The sequence below is a fragment of the Rutidosis leptorrhynchoides genome, chromosome 4 (assembly GCF_046630445.1).
Source record: "Rutidosis leptorrhynchoides isolate AG116_Rl617_1_P2 chromosome 4, CSIRO_AGI_Rlap_v1, whole genome shotgun sequence".
Lineage (NCBI taxonomy): Eukaryota > Viridiplantae > Streptophyta > Magnoliopsida > Asterales > Asteraceae > Rutidosis > Rutidosis leptorrhynchoides.
The window spans coordinates 297,094,404-297,101,377 of record NC_092336.1 but is presented as its reverse complement, the minus strand read 5'-3'; positions in this window follow the sequence as shown (position 1 = coordinate 297,101,377).

The following is a 6,974-nucleotide window of genomic DNA, read 5'->3' as shown; positions in this document are numbered from 1 at the left end:
ATATATATATATATATATATATATATATATATATATATATATATATATATATATATATATATATATATTTATATGTTTATTTTAATAATATCTTTCTATTTTGTAAATTATTTTACATGTTTAAATCACATGATTAAATGATATTATATTAATACAAATTAATATATATATATACACACACATACACACACACACACACACACACACACACACATATATATATATATATATATATATATATATATATATATATATATATATATATATATATATATATATATATATATGTATATATTTGTATATATATTTATATATATATTTATTTACATATTTATTTACACACAAATGTTCGTGAATCGTCAGGAATAGTCAAAGGGCAAAAGCATTCCTGTAAATTGTTCCAAAGTTTTCGATACTCAAAATTACAGACTTTGCTTATCTTGTCGAAATCATATAAGATTTAAGTTTAAATTTGATCTAAAATTTCCGGGTCATCACAGTACCTACCCGTTAAAGAAATTTCGTTCTGAAATTTGATCGAGGTCGTCATGACTAACAATAAATATGTTTTCATGACTCATATGAGTTGATAAATGGAATTTTTATCATCAATGAGTAATATGGATAAAAAAATTCGTTTATGCGAAGCGTACGAGTGAAGTTATCACAAAAGAATGAAATGAGAAAAATAAGATTTGTCTTAACATTTGACGTAGCCAGGGTTGAATTCCGGAATTCAAGGAATTTAAAGAAAATCTATGTAATCTTTAAGATCCGATTCTTTGGTAGATGAGGAAATTATGATCTCTTTAATTAAATGCGATGATCTGTCCCGATTACTACGTCTGTTATTTCCATTATAAATTTATCTTTTCCTTTTCATTAGTTTTCATCACTCCTATACCTTCTTTCTCAGTTCGTATACCCAAAAGATCATAATAATGCTTAATCTGGTTCTAATCATTATCCTTATTCTAACTATCGCAATAATCATTCTTCTTTTCCAACTTCCACCAGAGGAATCTGTTTACTTCTACTATGCTCTAGGGATTATTGTATTTATAATCCTCCCGTGTCTTTATATTGATATATGCACTGATATCCACGGTTTGTAAATTCGATGTTCTTGTTGGGCTTTATATTTTCTCTTACATTTTGGTACTTCTTGCCTTTTTTATTCTCTTCTCGACCTCTAGTAAAGCGAGTAATGGTCCAGAATTCTTAATTATGGAGTTTCAAAAGAACTTAATGTTCTAAATAAGAAAGAACGTAATAGCACGATTTGATTTGTCAAATTACTAGAATCACTGAGAATAGAACTATCAAGAATATATTTTCTTGATATGTTCAGAAGTTAAGCAGAATAAAAGAGTTATGTAACATGGCACTTGATGACGTTATGATCTGTGAATCATCACGTTCTATTAGAAACTCAGCATGAATTACTGTAATATAATCACGTTGATCAAGTGTCATTATATTATATTAACTCATGCATCAATTCCCAACACTACTTCAAAATCATTCATAATTCAAACTCGAATTTAAAGGAATTTAGAAACTAAGTAGTTTCCTTTATGATGTAATATAGATAGCACAAAGAGATAAATAATTTCGGACGAGAATATTTATGAAAATATCCTGAGAAATATCGAAGACATTGATGATGATATTTTGAAATTTCCAAGTTCGAAGGTTGATGAAGAAAAATTTTCCGCAAGATTTTAACATGAGTACGGAGCAAGATATTCTCTAAAGATTTCATCGGATCCAGAATTACTTGGATTCTTTGAATATAGGGTTTGGTCCTTGTATTTTTCGGCGGTCTCTTTCATGGTGTGCTCAATCTGTAGTGACCCGAACTTTTCCATGTTTATATATATTAATTGAGATTGATATTTACATGATTAAATGTTTCCAACATGTTAAGCAATCAAACTTGTTAGGACTTGATTAATTGAAATATGTTTCATATAGACAATTGACCACCCAAGTTGACCGGTGATTCACGAACGTTAAAACTTGTAAAAACTATATGATGACATATATATGGTTATATATATATAGTTAACATGATACTATGATAAGTAAACATATCATTAAGTATATTAACAATGAACTACATATGTAAAAACAAGACTACTAACTTAATGAATTTTAAACGAGACATATATGTAACGATTATCGTTGTAAAGACATTTAATGTATATATATCATATTAAGAGATATTCATACATGATAATATCATGATAATATAATAATTTAAAATCTCATTTGATGTTATAAACATTGGGTTAACAACATTTAACAAGATCGTTAACCTAAATGTTTCAAAACAACACTTACATGTAACGACTAACGATGACTTAACGACTCAGTTAAAATGTATATACATGTAGTGTTTTAATATGTATTTATGCACTTTTGAAAGACTTCAATACACTTATCAAAATACTTCTACTTAACAAAAAATGCTTACAATTACATCCTCGTTCAGTTTCATCAACAATTCTACTCGTATGCACCCGTATTCGTACTCGTACAATACACAGCTTTTAGATGTATGTACTATTGGTATATACACTTCAATGATCAGCTCTTAGCAGCCCATGTGAGTCACCTAACACATGTGGGAACCATCATTTGGCAACTAGCATGAAATATCTCATAAAATTACAAAAATATGAGTAATCATTCATGACTTATTTACATGAAAACAAAATTACATATCCTTTATATCTAATCCATACACCAACGACCAAAAACACCTGCAAACACTTTCATTCTTCAATTTTCTTCATCTAATTGATCTCTCTCAAGTTCTATCTTCAAGTTCTAAGTGTTCTTCATATATTCTACAAGTTCTAGTTACATAAAATCAAGAATACTTTCAAGTTTGCTAGCTCACTTCCAATCTTGTAAGGTGATCATCCAACCTCAAGAAATCTTTGTTTCTTACAGTAGGTTATCATTCTAATACAAGGTAATAATCATATTCAAACTTTGGTTCAATTTCTATAACTATAACAATCTTATTTCAAGTGATGATCTTACTTGAACTTGTTTTCGTGTCATGATTCTGCTTCAAGAACTTCGAGCCATCCAAGGATCCGTTGAAGCTAGATCCATTTTTCTCTTTTCCAGTAGGTTTATCCAAGGAACTTAAGGTAGTAATGATGTTCATAACATCATTCGATTCATACATATAAAGCTATCTTATTCGAAGGTTTAAATTTGTAATCACTAGAACATAGTTTAGTTAATTCTAAACTTGTTCGCAAACAAAAGTTAATCCTTCTAACTTGACTTTTAAAATCAACTAAACACATGTTCTATATCTATATGATATGCTAACTTAATGATTTAAAACCTGGAAACACGAAAAACACCGTAAAACCGGATTTACGCCGTCGTAGTAACACCGCGGGCTGTTTTGGGTTAGTTAATTAAAAACTATGATAAACTTTGATTTAAAAGTTGTTATTCTGAGAAAATGATTTTTATTATGAACATGAAACTATATCCAAAAATTATGGTTAAACTCAAAGTGGAAGTATGTTTTCTAAAATGGTCATCTAGACGTCGTTCTTTCGACTGAAATGACTACCTTTACAAAAAAGACTTGTAACTTATTTTTCCGACTATAAACCTATACTTTTTCTGTTTAGATTCATAAAATAGAGTTCAATATGAAACCATAGCAATTTTATTCACTCAAAACGGATTTAAAATAAAGAAGTTATGGGTAAAACAAGATTGGATAATTTTTCTCATTTTAGCTACGTGAAAATTGGTAACAAATCTATTCCAACCATAACTTAATCAACTTGTATTGTATATTATGTAATCTTGAGATACCATAGACACGTATACAATGTTTCGACCTATCATGTCGACACATCTATATATATTTCGGAACAACCATAGACACTCTATATGTGAATGTTGGAGTTAGCTATACAGGGTTGAGGTTGATTCCAAAATATATATAGTTTGAGTTGTGATCAATATTGAGATACGTATACACTGGGTCGTGGATTGATTCAAGATAATATTTATCGATTTATTTCTGTACATCTAACTGTGGACAACTAGTTGTAGGTTACTAACGAGGACAGCTGACTTAATAAACTTAAAACATCAAAATATATTAAAAGTGTTGTAAATATATTTTGAACATACTTTGATATATATGTGTATATATTGTTATAGGTTCGTGAATCAACCAGTGGCCAAGTCTTACTTCCCGACGAAGTAAAAATCTGTGAAAGTGAGTTATAGTCCCACTTTTAAAATCTAATATTTTTGGGATGAGAATACATGCAGGTTTTATAAATGATTTACAAAATAGACACAAGTACGTGAAACTACATTCTATGGTTGAATTATCGAAATCGAATATGCCCCTTTTTATTAAGTCTGGTAATCTAAGAATTAGGGAACAGACACCCTAATTGACGCGAATCCTAAAGATAGATCTATTGGGTCTAACAAACCCCATCCAAAGTACCGGATGCTTTAGTACTTCGAAATTTATATCATATCCGAAGGGTGTCCTGGAATGATGGGGATATTCTTATATATGCATCTTGTTAATGTCAGTTACCAGGTGTTCACCATATGAATGATTTTTATCTCTATGTATGGGATGTGTATTGAAATATGAAATCTTGTGGTCTATTGTTACGATTTGATATATATAGGTTAAACCTATAACTCACCAACATTTTTGTTGACGTTTAAAGCATGTTTATTCTCAGGTGAATACTAAGAGCTTCCGCTGTTGCATACTAAAATAAGGACAAGATTTGGAGTCCATGTTTGTATGATATTGTGTAAAAACTGCATTCAAGAAACCGATTTCGATGTAACATATTTGTATTGTAAACCATTATGTAATGGTCGTGTGTAAACAGGATATTTTAGATTATCATTATTTGATAATCTACATAAAGCTTTTTAAACCTTTATTTATGAAATAAAGGTTATGGTTTGTTTTAAAATGAATGCAGTCTTTGAAAAATGTCTCATATAGAGGTCAAAACCTCGCAACGAAATCAATTAATATGGAACGTTTTTAATCAATAAGAACGGGACATTTCACAATCCGTTTTTCAGTACCAAATTTTCTATCTAGCGTTCCTAACACTCCCTTTTTTATCATCAAACTTTTGGCCATTTAGACCATCTACAATTTTTTTGTTTCCTCTGCATTTAATGCTACGATATCTGAATCATCGGTTATCAATCCGAGGTGGTTTCAGGAGAATTGTGTTTTTAGGTGATTATACGCTGATGTTAATATGATGGAATATAAAAGGTTTTCCGATAACAATAAAAGAGCACGCATATATATCAAGGTTATAATAAGGTTGTTTTGAACGAAAAGTCGAAGTTGACTTGCTGGAGCTATGGCAAAATTGGATACTTTGGAAAGGGATTGCAAAGTTATTTTCGGTAATAACAACGTCAAAGGAGCTAGCACACATACGTGTTAAACGTTTACTCAGGTTCTGAGTGTTTTCATGTGCATAACTATATACATCCATATTTTCTTCCGTAGATGAAGTGTGGTTGGTTCATCCTCTCGACTGAGGTGTTTTCAAAAGTCACAAAAGGTTTGAATGCAGATTGGAATTGTCAAGATACAAATGAGGTTTAAGTTGAAATCAAGTGGCAAACTTGGAGAAATATTTAGTTTCATATGTTATAATCAATATTTTAATTCATTTTAATTGTCCAATGTTGGTAGTCCTCAGTTGATAGTCCACAGTTAGCAATTCAATAATTTATATATAGTTTTTTATATAATATTCGAATTAATTAATACGTATCGTGACCCGTGTACATGTCTCATACTCGATCACAACTCAAATTATATATATTATTATAGAATCAACCTCAACCCTGTATAGCTAACTCGATCATTACTGCATATAGATTGTCTATGTTTATTCTAAATAATATATATAGATGCATCGATATGATATGTCAAAACCTTGTATACGTGTCCCGATATTTAAAGTGCGTAAAATAAATAACAGAAATTAAATGATGATAAATAAAATTGCAAGAATATAAATTGCGATAATTAAATTACGATAATTAAATTGCGATAATAAAATGTAATCAGTTAGCCAGGAACAGTTAGCTAGGAACAGTTAGCGTGGATTCTTAACAAAATTCTTCTTATAGTTAATTTGTTTGTTTCTAACAAATTTTATTTTGTCCAATGTTTTCTTCATTATGCCACTTGTTGGATTTTGATAGGTAAAAATCTAAATATGAAATTGAATGAAAATGGTTATTCTGTGGTGAACGTATTCGTATAGCTGTGGATGTAAGTAGGATAGTAAATGACTGTTGATTCAGGTTTGAAGAATGTACTGTGTAACTTATTAATGTGAAATCTAAATATTTTTATGGTATTACCTACCCGTTAAAATATTTTCATCATTAACAGTTTGTACAAAAGAATTTTCAATTACAATCTTTATGAAAATATATATACATATACATTTTCTTCAGTTGTAATCATGGATTTAATGAGTCAATATGATATTAATCTCAGATTTACCGTTAGAACAAGAGTATATAATCTCTAAAATATTAAAGATTATATAATTGCCATGTCGAACGAAGATTAATAATGTAGAATGATTCGTAGAACGATGATTATGCTCAATGTATAGAATGAGATATTGGGGCATGTGATGTTGAAACTTGTGTTGTTGGTGGTACTGTTGATACCGATGATATTGCTGAAACTAGTACGTTTTGCACCATGTTTTCCAAGGCTACAACTCGGGCACGAATTTATTTAATTTCTTCTATTACTCCAGGGTGATTGTCGGTTCGGACGAGTGGATAAATAAGATCTAGAATTTGGTATAGTATATAGTCGTGATGAGATACTCTGGAAATGAGAGAAAAAATGGTGTTTCAGACAGGTTCGCCGATAAGTGCTTTAGGTT